We start from the raw sequence: 19,785 nt of genomic DNA on the forward strand, positions 1-19,785 counted from the left end.
CCAAAATATTTAGAGCCAAAATAATGTTATGCTGAAAAGCTAGATGAAAAACTAGAAAACCATTACTTGGGGAATGACTAAGCAAGTAATGGTATATGAGTGTACAATGTCACCATTTATCATAATTAATATCATAATTAATGTGATAATATATGATATATGACATATAATCATGGACATTATGAATATAGAGAAGAATATAGACTTTCTATAAAGAAAGTCTGATATAAAGCACAACCAGGAGAATAATATATTGTACATAATGAATTCCATGACATAAAACAGAAAGATCAAGAACAACAAAATAATTGAAACTGAATATCTTGAGTTATAAGGACTCATTTTGGCACCAAAGATAATATACACAAGGGTTGTCTCCCTTTTTTTGTTGGAGATGTTGAGAATTATGAGTATAGACCACTGAAAATAATATGATGCCAAGGATTTTGATGTGTAAATCAGATTTGTCAATTCCCCTCCCCTACTAAAGAAATTTCTTTGTAAAGGCATCAGCATAATTTATGGTTGATACCTCAATCAGGTCAGAAAGTTTTTTGATTGACTCAAACAGTCAGGACTGAATATGAATGGGAAATGTATACCTCCTTAAATCAGTCAAAGCTATTGTGTGAGAGAAAAAGCTATTCTCCAAACAATTCATATAAAAGCAGAAAAAAAAAAATTAAGAACCAGAGAGAGAGAGATTTTGAATGTGTGGTTTTTGATTCAAGAGGTTTGAACAAACATAATGTTTCCAGCACATATGCGAGGAGCAAAGAAAGACCTGAAATGTGGCAAGAAGGGATAAATTAAGAAGTTTGTTCAGATGTCTCAGAGCAAGGATACAGGTAGAATTTCCAAGAATAGGTCAACTCTTACCTCAACATCTCCTCCCAATGTCTATCTATCCACAGATTCTACAATAAAGCTGCTGTGTAATTTCCTAATCATTTTAAGTAAAGCAAGCTTTTCCTTAACTACAAAGAAGCTAGGAATTAAATAGGGATACATTTACATGTAAGGTAGGCATTTGAAAACTTTTTGCTAATTGGGTGTTAAGCACTGTTGTGATTAAACTCAAAACTTTTCACCTAAAATAAACTCCCTAAAGTCAAACAGGAGGAAGTCAAGTAGACCTTAGACACCATTACTTTGCTTTCTATACTTAAAACAAGTTGATTATTTCAAGTGGATGTTACCTTTTTTTGTAAGGGATGACTGGTTGAGAGAGATGGAAGCAAGAGAATAATAGGAAATATAAGTGATATAAAAAGGCATTACAAAAAATGTATATGTATGTGTGTATATACATACATGCACATAAATATATACAAATATACAAGATGTATGCACATGTATCTATATCTACTTTATTATGACACACTATGTAACATGTAGATATACAGATATAGATGTAGATATATAGATATAGATGTATTTTAAAGGACTGAATGTCCTGTATATGTTTTACACATACATATTTAGATTGACACATGCACATAGTGTATTGTGATACCCTTCTTTGTGAGATGTATATGAATCATCTTCAAACTCATATTTGAAAATTTCCAGATTATTCATAAACTTAGCAGCAAAGCCATAAATAAAACTATATGTTCATAACCTCTTTTGAATCTTAGACTCCTGAAATTTTCTCTTCTTTATCCAAATGCTGTCATCTTCAGTGACAAACTTTGTTGTCATCAGGGAAAGTCTTGCATAAAATTGTGAATGTGGTGGTTTGGCTGCTATAGTCTTCTCTAAAGAAATTATTTTCAGTCACATCTGACTCTTTGTGATTTCACTTGGAGTTTTTTTGGTAAAGATGCTGGAGTGATTTGTCCTTCCCTTCTCCAGCTCATTTTATAGATGAGGAATTGAGGCAAACAAGGTTAGGTGACTTGCCCAGAGTCACACAATTGGGAAATATCTAAGGTAAAATTTGAGCCCAACACTCTTTGCGCTGTTTCATCTAGTTGTTTGACTATGGCAATCTTCTCTCCTCGCACAATTTGCCTAACTTAAGTACATCATAGCTACAATATCCTGCTCTTACCTGATAGTCAACTAAATCCCAATTAGTAAAGGATTGATGTCTCAACTGCAAACAAAGGGATAAAAAGAACCTATCTGCAGTCAATATTTGAACTTTAATAATAACTTTTAAAAGTAAAATTATTTTCAAGACTTAAAGGAATCTAGGAGCATAAAATGAATCCACTATAGTGGACTGTATAACTGTATAACAGTTATACAGATAACAGATAACTTGTATAGACCTAAATATCGATTTTTCCATCTGATTCATTGTGTTTATGACTTAATGGATATTTTCCTAGAACTTTAGAGGTTTGGAAATCACTTTTCTCATAAAATAATCCTTCAAAGTAGGTGGTGCATATATTATTCTCCTATGTTTGATATAAGGACAATAAGGATTCAGATGGCTAAGTGACTTGTCCATGGTGACAAAACTATTCATTGTCTGAAGTAGGATTTTAATGCATCTGATTCTGAATCTAGTAATCTACCCATTATTCAAACAGTTTCTTAAACTTTTTCCACTTGCAACCTCTTCAATACTTCTCATTAGTTACCACTCTTAGTAGTTGCTATTAAGTAATCACAGAGTGTGCAGGCCAGTATGCAGTAATAATATTTGAGAAATATATTATTTGAACTTATTTTTGAATAAGATTTTGAAGCATATTGTGATAATTTTAGTAATGACTTCATATTTGGTAATAACTTCATATTTCTTCCCCTTTCTGGAATTAAAATCTGAAATTCTATCTTTTGTCATATAGAGATGTTTCAAAATATGCTTGGAATTTATTGTGTAACCTTCCCCCATTCCTCACACACGTATCCTAGCATTTTTTTTCTCTCAGGCTTCTTGGAACTGATTCCATGGATCCCATTGTTTGAGAACAAAACCTTCCCAAAAGTTCCTCACAAAATGGCCAAAGGTATGTTCATCTTTTCCCCATAATTTGACAAGTAGATTTCAAGGTTCACGAACATTATATCCCTCACACAATATATTGAGTTCTTACTATCCCCCTTTCCCTCAAAGGTTTAAGATCAGTCTTGTGATAGTAGAAAAAGTCAACTTTTGTCAAGCTACCTTTTATTTCTTTTTACTTGAAGGTTAAGTAGAAGCATTGGCTTGAGGTAATCTTTTCAGAAAAGTTCTTCACAGAGGCTATTATTTTATTTGGATTCTGACCTAGTAGCAAAAAAATGAATAAAAGTGAATCTGTCCAAAGACAAAATGCCATCTTTGACCTCTCCTTTCCTTTGGCCAAGTCTCTGCAGGATTATTTGTTCAAAAAAAGTGAACAAGTGACACAAAATATTTTTTTTATAAATACTGTCTTCCTGACTGAGCCCCATTTACCAATCATTCTCAACTTTCTCCAAAAGAATGACAGAACAAAAACTATAATTTTCAGTGATAACTCATAAAATACTGAAAATTGTTTACAAAAAGAGTATAATATTACCTGTTCCTTATAACAAGCCATAACTGATGAATTATTATTTTGAAACATATTTAATTTGTGCAAATAGTTCTGTTTATTACCATGACCATGAATCCAAAGCAGTAGATTCATGAAATGGGTGTTAAGCCAACAACTGATTTCAATAGTCCCAAGAAGAGTTCTAGCCTCTGTCACAATCTGCAAGTACAACGTAGGCAGCAGATGATCATGGATAGGCTCAATTAGTGAGCTGATGTTTTCTGTGTGCCTACCCCCCAAACACAACATAATATGGATATGTGGCTCATTATCTGAAGGAAAGAAGAGAGAAAGGAGAGAGCCAAGTAAAGCTAGATGAGAATTCTGTGAAGCACAGCAAGGTGGATTTAGAGGGCTGGTGTTTATGGGTGGCTTTATATATCTTGGCATTCCATGATCAGACTATATAACTAATTAAATATTAAGTTAGGACATTCTAAAAGTTGTTTGGGGTCTTGGGCATTCTGAGTAGATGATGAACATACTGTGATACAGTCAGAGAAATTAAAACATTCTTTCCATTTTTACTCAAGGGGTTCTGAAAAAAGGTACACAGTTATTTGGCTCATATTATTTTCTATCGTCTGAATAAATAAGGATATACTAGCCACATACTCAAACCACAGAAGTAGAAAAGAACAGATTTCCTTCAATATAAGTAAATCCATTGTATAAGCATTTAAATTGTTTTAAAATAGGTTTTATTGATTTGGGGGTTAAATAATGCAGATTTTCCTCTATATCATTTCTTCCCCATCCCAGGAAGCACTCTCATAACAAAGAATTAAGGAAATAAGAAAAAAAGATTAAAAATTCTTGAAAAATCGACCATTACATAGAAAAAATCTAAACTTATATGGAACACCTTATATTCATGAACTCCCCTCCCCCCCACTCCCTGCTCACCTCTACAAAAGAGCTCATGTTTGGAGCCAAGCTTATAATGTTCACATGTAAAATGTATTGAAAATTTTGTGTATTTGTGTGTGTGTGTGTGTGTGTGACAGAGAGAGAGAGAGAGAGAGAGAGAGAGAGAGAGAGAGAATTATTTCTTATATGAGACCATTCTCTGCTCTGCAAAAGAGGTGAAAAAAGGATGCTTTCAGAGTGAGTCCTACTATAGCATTTGAAATATAATTTAATACACTTCCAGATTCCCACATTTGCAAATATTACAAAAAGCAAACCATACCTCCATGGGTCACAGTTAGTTTTCAGGAAATAATAATTGGCCAGGAAGTTTGAAGATCTGGGGTCTACCTAAAAGATATCTGTGCTTACAAAACCACAAATGTAATGAGACAAAGAGGTTTGTTTCATTCTCAGTTTGGTTATGGTTTCTATGGTATGTACAATCTCTTTTTGGGACACCATACAGAAACAACTAGAGGAATTTTCATTGCTACATGCAGAAATGAAATTCAGCATCCCTGGGTGAGCCACTTTTCACTGGTTGGACTCAAAGCTTTATGCTATTTTTAGAGAAGCACCTCTGTCATCAGCTGTGAGTTTTACAGTTGGTGGTATTCATTGTGCATAACAGCCCTAGGGAGAAAAATAGATGAAGGAGAATTAATTAATAGGCTATATAGTTCTGGGTGAAGAAATCCAAGCATCTGTTAGTGCTTCCTCCAGCTTGCACCCATGGTATGTACAGTGATGGAAATCTGTCTTCCTCCATTTCCTCAGAATAAGAAATGTTCTTTGCTATGCAATGACTTTGTGATTTGTGGGGTGTTTTAATATTTAAATATTTTAAAATGCTTAAAGAAATATCATTATTTTTCTCATACTTAGGCCAGCAATGAAGTTTCTGATCACGGGTGTCATCTGTCAGTTAATGATTGTCAAAAAAAAAAAAAAACAGCCTTTCTTTCAACCTCATTCATAGCCTAACATCAGTGGAATTATTTGTTTCCATAACAGATAAACTGGTAGCTGAAAAATAGTCAAGACGATGCTCTGGTTCTTTGCTGTGAAAAGCAGCATTGAGGTCTGGCTTATTAAACTGAGTTCTTTTAATTAAAATTCATTCAACTGAACTTGTGGAGAATTTTTTAAAGTATAATATTTATGGAGTGTTTTTATGAGTCACTTCAAACTATAATACTTCTCCCCTACATTGAAACTTCCCTTCTAATGAATAAAACAGTTTAGCAAAATAAACATTGTAAATGCATTCAACCGAATAGGAAACATCTCTAGTCCTTCTCTGTACACATGCAAACAAATATAGGCACATATGCATGTACATATGAACACACACAGTATGATCTATATCATATAAGTAGATCTAAGTATCATATAACATATGCATCTATTTGATTATACATTCTTTGTGTCATTATATTTATTAAGTTTGACTTCTTTTTAGTATATATTATTTTCCTGGTTCTAATTGCCTCATTCTCCTTAAGTTTATACAAGTATTAGAATGGGCTCTCCATTTTTCATAACCAGTATTTCTTACTGGACACGCTATTATATTACATTCCTATATTTGTTCAGTGATTTCCTAAATAATGGGCACATACTTCTTTCCCTAGTTCTTTGCTTCCATGAAAATATTTTAATACATATAGGGCCTTTCATTCTGTCTTTGACCTTCTTGAGTTACATTCATAATAGTGGAATGCTGAGTAAAAGTTTGTTACTTTTGTTAAGCATTTATCACTTTTTTTTAACGTGCATAATTTGAAATTGTTTTCCAGATTGGACTAAGTCACAAGTTAACCAATAGTCTATTATTGTATTCCTGTCATTCCACAGGCTCTCCAACATTTACCATTTCTATATTTTATCACTTTTTGAGAATGTATCTCTCTATGTCACTCTAGCTGGAAGCATTGCTGACACTCAATGTCCAATCAAATTACTAATGACACAGAACTTTTGACCTACTCTATTTCTCACCTGGACTGATTCACCCCTCCTTAGGAAGCTTGGTGGCGCCAAGTCCCCAAGGCTCATTATGTTATTTCTAAAGTCAGTGGGAACATCCAATCATCTTTAGTACCAAGGAAGATCACAATGTATGAATTTGAAATCCACTGGATTCTCAAGGATTACAGGGGTGTGCTGCCATGCCCTGGTGTGTTTTGAAATTGTTTTTGCAAATCATATCAAACGTTTAAAGTACAATTAATTCCAATATTATATAGACTATTTGGGAAAATTGGTGAAAGAGTTCCACCAAATTATTTTTATGATACAAACATGGTTCTGGTACCTAAACCAGGAAGAGTCAAAAAAGAGAAAAAAAATTATAGCTCAATTACTCTAATGAACATAGATGCAAAAATTTTAAATAAGATATTAGAGAAAAGAATACAGCAACATGAGAACAATACATTATGATCAGGTAGGATTTATACCAGGAATGCAGGACTGGTTAAATAGTAGGAAAACTATCACATTATTGTTCATATCAATCAGAAAACTAACAGAAACCACATGATTATCTCAATAGATACAGAAAAACTTTTGACAAAATACAACATGCATTCCTATTGAAAATATAGGAGAGCATAGGAATAAGTGGAATTTTTCATAAAGTAATAAGCAGTATCTTGCTAAAACCATCAGCAAGCATTACGTGTAATGGGGACAAGCTAGATGAATTTCCAATAAGATCTGGGATGAAATAAGGATATCCATTTTGACCACTGTTACTTAATGTGATAATAGAAATGCTAGCTGTAGCAATAAGAGAAGGAAAAGAAATTGAAGGAATTAGAACAGGCAAAGAAGAAACCAAGTTATTAGTCTTTGGAGATGATATGAGGATATACTTAGAGAATCCCAGAGAATCAAGTAAATGCGTACTTGAAATAATAAACAACTTTGGGAAACTTGCAGGTTGCAAAACGAAAACAGACAAATCATCTGCATTTCTATATATTACTACCAAAGACCAACAGCAAGAGACAGAATGAGAAATCCCATTTAAAGTTATGGTAGATACTATAAATTATCTGGGAGGCTACCTGCCAAAACAAATCCTGTGACGAACACAATTACAAAACACCTTTCGCACAAATAAAGTCAGATTTAAGTAAGTGGAAAAACATCAGTTGCTTGTGGGTAAGCCAAGATGATATAACAAAAATGAAAATTCTACCTAAATTAATTTACTTGTTCAGTGCCATACCAACCAATCTATCAGATAATTATTTTCTAGATCTAGAAAAAATATCAAAATTTATCTGCAAGAACAAAAGTTCCAGAATGTCAAGGGAATTAATGAAAAGAAATGGTGTGGAAGGTGACCTAGCCCTGCCAGATCTAACATTGTATTATAAAGCAGCAATCATCAAAACCACTTGGTACTGGCTAAGAAATAGAGGCATAGACCAGTGGAATATGGTAGGTACTCAAGACAAAGTAGTCAATGAATATAGCAATCTACTGTTTGATAAACCCAAGGAACCCAGCTTCTGTGAAAAGAACTTACTGTTTGACAAAACTTGCTGGGAAATCTGGATAACAGTGTGGTGGAAACTGAGCATAGACCAATGCCTGACATCATTCACAAGAATAAAGTCCAAATGGAGCATGATTTAGGTATAAAGACTGATCCTATAAACAAATTAGGGGAGCAAGGAATAGTGTATTTGTCAGATTTATGGAGAATGGAGAGAAGTTTCACTAAACAAGAGATCAAGAACATTAAGAAGTACAAAATGGATAATTTTGATTACATTAAATTGGAAAGTTTTGCACAAACAAACACATTGCCACCAAGATTAGGAGGGAAGCAGAAAACTGGGAAAGAATTTTTGCAACTAGTGTCTGTGAAAAAGGCTTCATTTTTAAAATATATAGAGAACTGGGTCAAATGTACAAGAATACAAGTCATTCCCCATTTGATAAATGGTCAAAGGATATGAACAGGCAGTTTTCAGAGGAAGAAATTAAAGCTACCTATAGTCATATGAAAAAATGCTCTAAATCACTGTTGATTGGAGAGATGCAAATCAAAACAACTCTGAGACACCACATCACACCTATCAGATTGGTTAACATGACAAAACAGGAAGATGGTAAATGTTGGAGAAGATGTGGAAGAGTTGGAACACTAATTCATTGTTGGTGGAGCCGTGAGCTAATCCAACCATTCTGGAGAGCAATTTGGAACTATGTCCAAAGAGCTACAAAAATGTGCATAACCTTTGACCCAGCAATATCACTTCTAGGACTGTATCCAAAGAGATCATAAAAATGGGAAAGGGTCCCACATGTTCAAAAATATTTATAGCAACTCTCTTTGTAGTGGCCAAGAACTGGAAATCGAGGTGAGGCCCATCATTTGGGGAATGGCTGAAGAAGTTGTGGTACATGAATGTGATGGAACACTACTGAGCTAGAAGAAATGATGAACAGGAAGACTTCAGAGACCTGGAAGGGCTTATAAGAATTGATGCTGAGTGAAAGGTGCAGAAGCAGGAGAACTTTGTACACAGCAAAAATCACAGTGTGCAAGGAATTTTTCTGGTAGACTTAGCTCTTCACAGCAATGCAAGGACCTAAATAATTCCCAATGGACTCTTGAGGCAAAATGCCTTCCACATCCATAAAAAGAACTATGGAATTGGAATGCCAAATGAAGCAAACCATTTTCTCTTGTGTTACGTTTTGTTTTATGGTTTCTCCCATACGTTTTATTTCTTCTATGCAACATGACTTAGGTGAAAATGTGTTTAATAAGTATGTATGTGTAGAACCTATACAGGATCGCGTGTCGTTTCAGGGAGGGATTGGGGAGAGAAGGAGAAGGAGGGGAGGAGGAGGGGGGAGGGGAAGCAATCTAAGATATATGGAAGTGACTGTGGAAAACTGGAAACAAATAAAATAATTAAAAAAATATTTTTGCAACTTACTCTGAAATGCAACTTGGGAGTTGTTTCATTTTGTGTCTCTTAGTGTAATGAGATTAATCCGGTAAAATGCTGGATATGCCAGATTAGGGTACCTATTAAAGCTAGGCATGTTCTGTAGTCTTTTTCTGAAGAGAATTTCTTCTGATTCTTATACCAGCAATAGCCTTTGCCCACTGTAAAATCTCCTTTTGATTGGGTGGTTCTTCCCAGAACTCAAATTTTAAGGAGAATATCCAGGTCAAGCACACTGCAGTTGGGCTACTCTGCTGACTCTCTGGACTTTCTCTGCCATGCCCCATTTGCTGCAAAACTTGATTTCTTCCCCCTCTATCCTCCTTTCATCTCCCTTTATGTTCTATCTTCAACCATTAGAGTACAAGTTTCTCAAAGTCAGGGACTTTTTTCACCTGCTTTTTTATTCCCAAAATTTAGCACCATACATGTCACATTGTACAGTTTTTAGAATGCTTATGAATTTGCTTATTTACTTGACACCTGGCTGAAGAACATGAATTTGGGTATAACATACCAAGTTTTTATTGGTTCCTGCGATTACCGAGTCATTTCAAATATAATTGATGACTGAGCAATGGAGACCATAAGAGGAGTTAAAGAAAAAATGACATTTCCACATTTGAGATATATCCAGTGCTTTCTTTTCCTTATACTTTGAGCAAAGGATGGGAGGGGGTATTTCTTTACTGCAAACACATGGCAGTGGAAACTCGTACTTACCTCAGTGAGCATGAGTTCCTGGTCCACTTCTACTTTTATCTTTTCTTTCCTGAGTGTAGATCACTGAGTAGATAATGAACAGTGAACATTTCTTGCCTCAGTGACTACTTGAAGAGCTTGAAAAATTCTGAGTCAACTCTTAGCTACCCAAGAGGAATTGAAGCCTGCAACATCTTCTTTATGGAGGAGGGGGGAAGTATCAGAATCAGGAGGAGCCTTTAGTAAAAGAACTAAAGAAAATCAAAGCTGTACCTTGTCTGGAAATGGGATCTTGACCTTTCAAGTTACTTAGACAGCACAGGACTGAGTTAACTGTAAAGTATTCTTTAAATAAATATTTACCAATCCCACAGAATTGACTTCACTTCTGGGAGTTTACAACTTATTGTTTTTATATTTCTGTCTTTCTTAGTGCATGCCTTTGTGTTCTTTTCTTTCCTAAAATTTTCTGTGGTGGAGGAAATAGACTGCCATCTTTTACCTGGTATTCATATTGTAACTGGAGCATGATTTCCACAAGGACCACTGTGAATTCCTTTTGAAGAGATCATAAACATGAAACATAATTAAACTTTGTTTTAGAGATTTTCTTGGAGTAATTCCAGAGTGAGGACTATGGGACACAGAGAAAAGACTAGAAAAGGCTGACTCCAGTCTTTTAGGGGTCAAACCCTCTAGATGAAATCAGTCTATGAGAGCTTCTCAAAGCCAGAGCACTTCTTAGAAGGAGAGCAATGTGGGTTAAAGTCACATTAATATTAATTATTTGTGGAATTTTATATTTTTTTAATACTATGTGAGTCTTTTAAAATGTTGTTTGTTCATATAATTATCTTTTAGGGAATAACTAGGCCTTAAATTTTAATGTTATTTCATCATGAATGTTGCAAAGTATTTTCATCAGATATATTTCATACACTTATGGAACATTTAAAGAAAAAAATCATTGCAGTAAATTTTATTATTTGGGGTATTTTTTTCAGTTTTATGGTCAAGTACTTCTACTCTCACTATTATTTGATGATAATTATTGAGTATTAAATAATTAAATAATATTAGTTAATTAAATAATAAATAATTAAATAATAAATAGCAAATAAATTTGATGTTATCCTTCAGTATTCCACATGCACTATTTATGAAATGTAGACTATATTCACAGAGATATGAGAATTCATGGGAAAACTCAAGGTGACTAAATATTCTGAAGCAAAGATAAATGGACATTGAAAACTCCTAAGGAAAAGGGAATGAGCATTTACAAAAAGGCTGAGTGGGGACATTGGAAACCATCAATGAGAGCAAGAAGGGCATACAGAAAAAAAAAAAGAGTGTAAAAACCAGAAAAGTAATGGAAACTGGAGAGGGCAAAAACTCTGTTTTTACTTGGCCAGAAACCCAGTGAATATCTGTCATACAAAACAACTTAGAATCTAAGAAAGGATAAGTAATGTAAGAAGACCTAGATGTGAAGGTCTATGGAAAAAGAGACAAGAAAAATATAAGAGGAGAAGGAAATAGAAACAAGTTATGAATCTATTTGTTCTTTTAAAAATGTTTCAGTTCTGAGTTGAATATGTTGGGTTGTTTTATTTTGATTGTGGCTTTTTTGTTTGTTTTGTATGTGGGTTAAGTGAGAATGAGGATCATACTAAGTTTGTGCACCTGGGTAACTGAAAGGTAGAACCTTTGATAATAAAGAAATTCAGAAGAATGGAGTGTTGTTGGCAACGAAAATAATGAATCCTTTGAAGACCACCACAGCAAAAATAAATGTAGGAGATTAAAGAGATCAGATGATGAAATATCCTACTCAACACTAAGTAGGCAGATGGTGGATCATGACTATAGAAAGTAAAATTTGCTTTGAGAAGAGGTTGCTAAGTAAGTTCCTTTTGCTTTGTAAAAAGCGAGAGTTTTAAGAGTGGGAGGCAAAAACACAAACATGACTATGATGCTATGATGTACAAAGTAAAAACACACCAATAACTTATTTTTAATGTGAAGCAAAAAATAGAGAGTTGCTAACCAGTGGAGGGTGGGGGTGGGGGTGGGGGAACAATCATGGAAATAACCAAGTAACTGCACCAGAAATTTGCAAACCAAAGCATGTGTGGCTCTCCCAATTGGATTGAGGGGAGGGAGCAGTTTATTTTTATTTTTTTATAGGGCCATGGAGGGATACTATTTGTATTATGTGCATTGCAAGCACTAATAGGAGAGTACAGACATACATGTGTGAACAAAATGGAGTAATTCTCAAAATGAAGTAGCTCTGAATCCACACCAGCATTAATTATAAGTTAATTTTATTTAGTCATTAAATCAGGACCCCAAAGACTTCAATCAGTTTGCTTTGTTCCAGTTATTGCATGCACTTTCTGTACTTTGTTGCATTTTCTGAATGTTTAAAAGTTTGAAAACTGTTTTTTAATATATTCTATGATTTTTTTCCTTTACTCTGTCAATTCTTGGCTTATGCATGGACTTGCAATACTGTCCCGAGGGAAAGCAATAGCTCTGATTTCTTAATTTGAATGACTATATGTGATAATACTTTAGTATTTGTTCAAAGAAAAAAAAAGACAGGATTGAAGTTCTGTTGTTCTTTTACATGCTTTATTTATAACCTGGGGTTTGCATTCCCTTTTTGAGTTTCAACAAGAAATGGAGGTTAATGCTTGGACATGTCTACGTATATGGACGGTGACTGAGATGAATGCAAATGAAAATAATAAGATCAACCAATTCAAATACAATAAGTAGCTTCATCTAGATCAGGTAGGTGCAACATTTTAGTAAAGTCGAAAACAAAACTCATTTATCTCTTTCAAGTTGTACACAGTTCTGTCCTTTCTAGTTAGATCCAGAAGGATTATAATTATGATATATTTGTCTCATCTCCCAGTGTAACTAAGTGCTGAGATGTTAGCTGTCATAGAATTTCATAGATAGCTAGATGCACAATGGGCTCTGGTACAAAGAAGGCTGTTCGTTAGCTATGTTTAACTCAGATGATAGTGACAGGTAGCAGAAATCTCACCAGCATGTTTTCAAGAAATTTCATCCAAGTTTAGTAGACAAAAAAATGATCAAATGATGAGCAAATAAGATGATATTGCTGCAGGTGTTACCATCCATCTGGGTGATAAAGCTGGAGAGACTTAGATTTCCAATGCAGGACCCAGACTGTTAAGCTGGTGAAGTCTTTCAGATCCATCCACAATAGAGTTACTAAACTGACACACAGAAGCACTAGTTTAATCAGGGCACTTTCCTGCTCAAGAAGTTTCACAGTAGTAACTCACTACTACTTTGAGAAAAAAAAAATAAAAGACCCTATTTTCGATTTAAGGCTCTTCACAATCTGGATCTAACCAGTCTTCTCATGGCTGTCCATATATCCTCTTGCTAATCCTCACTTAGGTACCCTATTCTTTGTCAAAAATGACTTACTTTCTTTTCGCTCTATGTAACATTATATTCCTTGTCTCTGGGCCTTCACAAAGGCTGTTCAATTTGCCTATATTGCTGTCACTCTTCAATTCTATCTCTAGAATCCTTACATTGCTTCAAAGTTGAGCTCAGATGTTACATTCTACAAGAGGTCTTTCTTTATTTTTCCAAAGTTGCATATTTTTGCCTTTATCTATGCAAATACATGTTGTTGCATTCCCCCCAGCCCCCACCAAACCCATACAGTGTAATTTCCTTAATGCAAGACTGTTATACTTTTGTCTTTGCACTTCCACTGATTATCATAGGGCCAAGCATGTAATAGACACTTAATAAATACTTGTTGAATTGAATTGAATTGAATTGAATTGTGATGGAAATAGAGACAAATACATCTTCCACTCAGATAGGAAATTGATATCATAAAGCACAGGTATAACCATATCACAACCCCTCATCCCCCACACCATTTAATCAACTCCGATGGCTCCCTACAACCTCTAGGATCCAACATAAAAACTTCTTTTGTTTTTCTTAGACCCTTCATAACCTGCCTTTTTCACTAGTTTTCTAGTCTTCTTACATCTTACTCTCTCATCCCACCCATAATTTGTGATATTACCTCCATGCTGTTCCTCAAATAAGTCTCTCCATCTCCTGACTTGACATTTTCATTGACTGTCCCCTATGTCCGGAATTCTCTCCCTCCTGGCTCCCTGGAATCTTTCAAGTTTGAATGAAAGTCCTACTTTCTATAGGAAGTCTTTCTCAGGCCTCCATTACCTTGTATGTATCTTGTTTGTATATACTTACTTTCATGTTATCTTTCCCATTAGATTGTGAGGTACCTCAGAACAAGGAGTGATTTTTTTTTATATTCCCATGTATCATCATCAATAAGCATAATGCCTGGCACATGATAAGTGCTTAATAAAGCCTTGTTGATTTGAAAGGTTCTATAGCATGGTCCTTGTTAAAGGTGAAGAGCTTTTAAATTTACATATCAGGGAAAGTAAGTGGTTGCAAAAGAAAAACAGGGTTAAGTACAAAGGACAAAAACAATTATAATGAGTCTCCAGTGTATAAATTCTATGGATACAGAAAATTATGTATATAGGACATGCTCATTCAGAGTCAGTGTTAAAGGCAACACATATCAGGTCAAAGTAAAAAAGATATGGCCTGATAAGCCTAAGGTAAAGGTGGAGAAAGTCATACAGCAGAGTCAAGAATCAATTTGAGGTTTCACAATCTGATTCTTACCTCCCTCTAAAAATGTTATTGTCTACTCCTCTCCTATACAAATACCTCACTCCAACTCAATTAATCTATTTTCTTCAAACATACTGCCAATGTTTGGACCTCTATGCCTTTTCTTACATTGTTTTCCTTTCCTTATATGCCCCACTACTCATCTCTGTTGCCTTTAAGTCTCATTTACATCCATAGACAAATACAGTGAAGACAGTTGCAGGAAGCAGTTTAATGGGAAAGATACGTTTGATTTGAAACAATTTTATGCTCTAGAATTATTTGTTTCTCAATTTCTACCAAAATTCAGTTCTCTAATAACAGCTGGCTATGTAGGTGACTCCTTAAAGTTACTCTGACAAATTGATTCATACCAGGCTATAAACAGCACAACTGATCATCTGGTAGCTTCCTATTTTTTAAAATTCTTTTCAACTAGGTATTAACCTCTTATTTCTATGATGCTTAAGGGAAGTGAATATTATCAGTGCCTGGCCATCTAAATTTGACATCCTGAAATGTGGCAGACAGTGACAAATTATCAGTAGTCCCACTCTCATTACATCTCTGCAGCAAAGTAAGTTGAAACATACTTCACCTACTGCTCATTGCATTTAGAGTAGAAATTTTCCTTAGATATTACCAATTCAACTCTCTCATTTTACAAGTGAGGGAACTAAGATTTACACTGAGATTAAGTGACTTGTCCACAGGCATAAGAAGTAGCAGTTTCTAGTCCTCAGACTCAGAATCCAAAACCCTTAGCAATACATCATATTGTTCCACAATTTTACCAATGTTTCACTTTCCATGAGAACCCTATAGACAATTTCCCATCCCACTGATATCTGATCACCCTTTCATGGGCCCCCAGAACATTTAAACCTTTTTTCTTTTAAATAATTTTTTTTCTGTTTTGTAACTGATGAATTAATGAATTTTAAAACTGAAGGAAACCTTAGAGAGTACCTACATCCACAGAAAACTACAGGGTCAACTATCAGAATCAAGAAGTGGTCCTGAGGGTAAAGTGATAGACTGATGGATTGTCAACTTCACCTCAAAAGATGAAACCATGCCTTTATCTACTGGAACCAGCTCAAACCAGCTAGTGAGATACTCAGCGTGAATCTTTACAACTCAGAAATCAGCAAATGCTACAAATTCTGGATTGATTTATTGCTTTGTTAATTGTCTATACTTTAAAAAGTGATGGAAAAGTGTCCTTTGACAACTGGTAACTTTGATTAAGTCCTTGTTCTTGACCCTTAGAAGGATACAAAGATAGATGAAATAGCCCATGCCCCTCAAGTAGATTGTGTCTGTTTCATTCAGAAACACATGCACATACACACGTTCACACAAACTGCAAAATAGACAAGTATTGTCTTTGGCATTATTTACTCCCCCTTTCAATGAATTCTTTGTAGGTCTTCTCTCTTTCATGCTCAAGTTCCATCATTCTCCTGCTGCTCCCAGGTTGCCAGAACACTCCACTACAGTGCAAGTACTCAGACTCCAAGCTTTTTCTGACAACTCCATCATCCTACATATGGACCTTTTCATGGCTCTTTTCTTTCAGAACCCTGTCAAGGTACAGTATCATAACATCCTGTTATTAAAGATTGAAAAGACTTTTGATCTCTAGTCATGAATAGAATTTATACAGTACAGTAAGATAGTAGGATACAGATAGATTCCTAAATCTAGCCCGAGATCTAGACCTAGAGCTATGCATGGCTATCTATCTATCTATCTATCTATCTATCTATCTATCTATCTATCTATCTATCTATCTATCTATCTATCTATCCATCTATCTATCTGTCTCTCTCTCTCTCTGTCTTTCTTTCTAGTTCAAATCTGTGAGTGTGGAGAGCTCCTGGTGTGAAAATTCCCTCTATTAATGTAGACCATAGCTTATCCATATAATCAGATTTTAGGATCACAGATTCAGAACTGACAAGGAGATTGGAAAGTACCTTACAGAATTTCTGGAGTCACTGAGAAGATAAATGGCCTGCCCATGATCACCCCACTACTCTGTGTCACAGGGTAGTTTTGAAGCAAGTTCTCCCTGACTTTTAGGTTAGCTCTCTATTTTCTACCTTAAGGCTGCTTCTCAGGGTGTTAATGGCTGCTAAAAACTTAATAGGATGAAAGGTTAAATGTTTTCATCTTGACTTGAAGATAAAAATGATTTAACTCAGAATGGCAGAGGGCACAAATTCAAACACCAAGGCAGGTCAATGGGGAATATAATAATAGGGTTGAAGCTTTTGGTACTTTCTACTCACACCACATAGGTTGCTGGCTCCAATTATGTTTAGGAACCTGCTATCCCCAAAGTTCCAAGAAAGACTCTGAAATAATCAATTTGTCTTCAGTACTTTTGCCCCTCTCATATCCCCTCCAAACACCAAAATGACTTAAAGTACCGGATTTCCAGACTACCTCACCCTCACCAAAGTCAGCCTTTTCTGCCTTTTATTGGTCTCCCAGCATTCAGCCCATCAATCCTCAATTTCATGTTCCAGTAAGTTACCTGCCAAACTAATAGTCTAAAATAGTAAGACTAAAATAAAGGTCTGACTCTCAGCTCAGGAAGTTGAAGTGATTCCATAGTGTGTATAGGATAAAATAGAAACTCCTATTTGGCATTTAAAACCTTTCATGATCTGATTTTCTCTTGAATCTTCCTGATACATCTCATCAGGACTCTCTACTTCTCTAATTGAACAGGAGGAACCATAAGCTGCAGGGCCCCTAGAAAAGGAGGGATTCAACATAGCTTTTCTCCTCATTTCTCATCAGCTCTCCTGCTTTTGTACTTTTTTAGACCTCTGCAACATGCCTTCCTTTCACCAGGAAACTCATCAATGGGAAATTCCATAATGCTGCAAGATTAAATCGGCCTGATACTCACATCTCAATATCCTCTGCTGCTGTGATTAGTGCTACTTGAGGGCAGGGATTGTCATTTGTCTCTTTTTGTGTCTCCAGCACTTAGCAGAAGGGTTGGAACATTTTAGAAGCTTAAAAATGTTGTTTTGTTTTTTTTTTTTGAATGATTGACTGATTAATGGGGAGGGTAGAACAATAGGCTCCAGAAGTTCTATTTAAGGAAGGGGCTCAGCACAATGTTCTTTCAATTTCCCAAGAGTTACTCTGCTATTTTACCTCTTTGGGCCTCTGAATGGAGTACCTTCTCCCCTTTTCAGCTTCCTTTCCTGTTTTCTTTCCCCATTAGATTGTAAGCCCCTAAAGGAGTACGACTTGTCAGTATTTGCATTTATATTTGTATCCCCAGAAGTTAGTACGGTGTCAGACACAGAATAACTGTTTAATAAATGTTTATTGACTGATTGTAGGCTATCTTTATTGGCTGATTTTAAATTACTTCCTCTCATTAACTGTATATTTTAGCCAAACTCTCCCACTTGCTCTTACCCATACATCTTGTTCCATCTTCCACCTCTGTGCCTTTGCACAGATTGTCTCCAATATCTGAAATACTCTCCTTCCTCACCTATGTATGCTTCTTGGAATCACTATCTTTCTTCAAGGCTCAGTGCAAGTATACATATGTTCAAGAGAGATTTCTGGATTCTCCTATTTATTTATAATGTTCTTTTTCTCTAAATATTTTACATTTTTTTCCTTATCGATTGTAATTGATATTCATGTAACTGCATTGTCCCAGTAAAATTCAAGCTCTTTGAGTGCAGGAGCTATCTTTCTTTATTGGGGGAAAGGGTGGGGAGGAAGGTATATCCTCAGTACATAGCTCAAAGCACAATTTCTAGAACATAGGAAGCATTTAATAAATTCTGACTGATTAATTGTTGATTTTGGACAGTCCTATATTGTGGCCTTTTCTTTTTCCATGTTTCTCTTTAACTAGGTTTAGCAAATTTGTGCCTTAATTGGTCAAGAAGATGTTTTCAGTTCTAGGTCTTGATCCTCATCCACACTGAAGAATTGTGGCAGCTAATGGTTTAAGTACTAAACTCCTCAAGGAATTTGTATTTTAATAGACCACCCTGACTTAGTCCAAAAGAATACATCTTAAAATGGTGTAATTTAGGTTCCTTTGACAGGTTGTTTGGTCAAATTATCTTCTTAAGGAACAGTCTATCCATCTCTAATGCCACACTTTCTAGGACACTGACAAGGAAGAAGAGAAAGATGTTTTTACAGAAACCATAGAGTAAAGATTACTTTAAATGGTAATAATCTTTATACCTAAAGTTATTAAGTACTTAACCTCTAGGCAGATGTCCATACTGAAGTTAAGGAAAAGTTATAAGAATGTTGTACTCTTATTTCCCACTCTAGAAATCTCTGTTGATTTCCCAGCATATATGGAGGCCTTCGAAAAATGTGTCCTTAGGTCTGGTAATGTGCCTTATTACTAGAATTAATATTAATTTTCATAAGTAATAATTGAATCAATATACCAATTTCCCTAAATTTATATTTTCCACATTTTAAATATCCTTCCCAAGTACCCAGAAAAATATAAAAGAGATTACATTCTACTTACCATTGCACTTACCATGGTTTGCATTTCAAACTTGGGTCTGTGACCAAGCTCATCAGTCAACTCTAGCTCAGGTAATAATACTTTCATTTCTGCACATGGAAACAATTAACTAGAAAGCACATCAAACCATAGTCCTTATGTGAGAAACCTATGATTCACATATTTTTAATAAATTTTCCACCACACATTCAGGATTTTTTTTTTTTTACCATTTCTCCATAAGTCATTTCATGCAAGGCATGCTTTAAAAAAATTTTTTTCTGAAATTCCAATGAGTTCAACTATATCTTTCTGATAATGAAGTGTCCAAAGCTGAGCTTACATTTCATTTATACTGTCAGTGACCAAATAAAAATGAAATATTTATCACTTAACCCGGAATTTTAATCCATGG

This window comes from Notamacropus eugenii, chromosome 5, assembly GCF_028372415.1.
Source record: "Notamacropus eugenii isolate mMacEug1 chromosome 5, mMacEug1.pri_v2, whole genome shotgun sequence".
NCBI lineage: Eukaryota > Metazoa > Chordata > Mammalia > Diprotodontia > Macropodidae > Notamacropus > Notamacropus eugenii.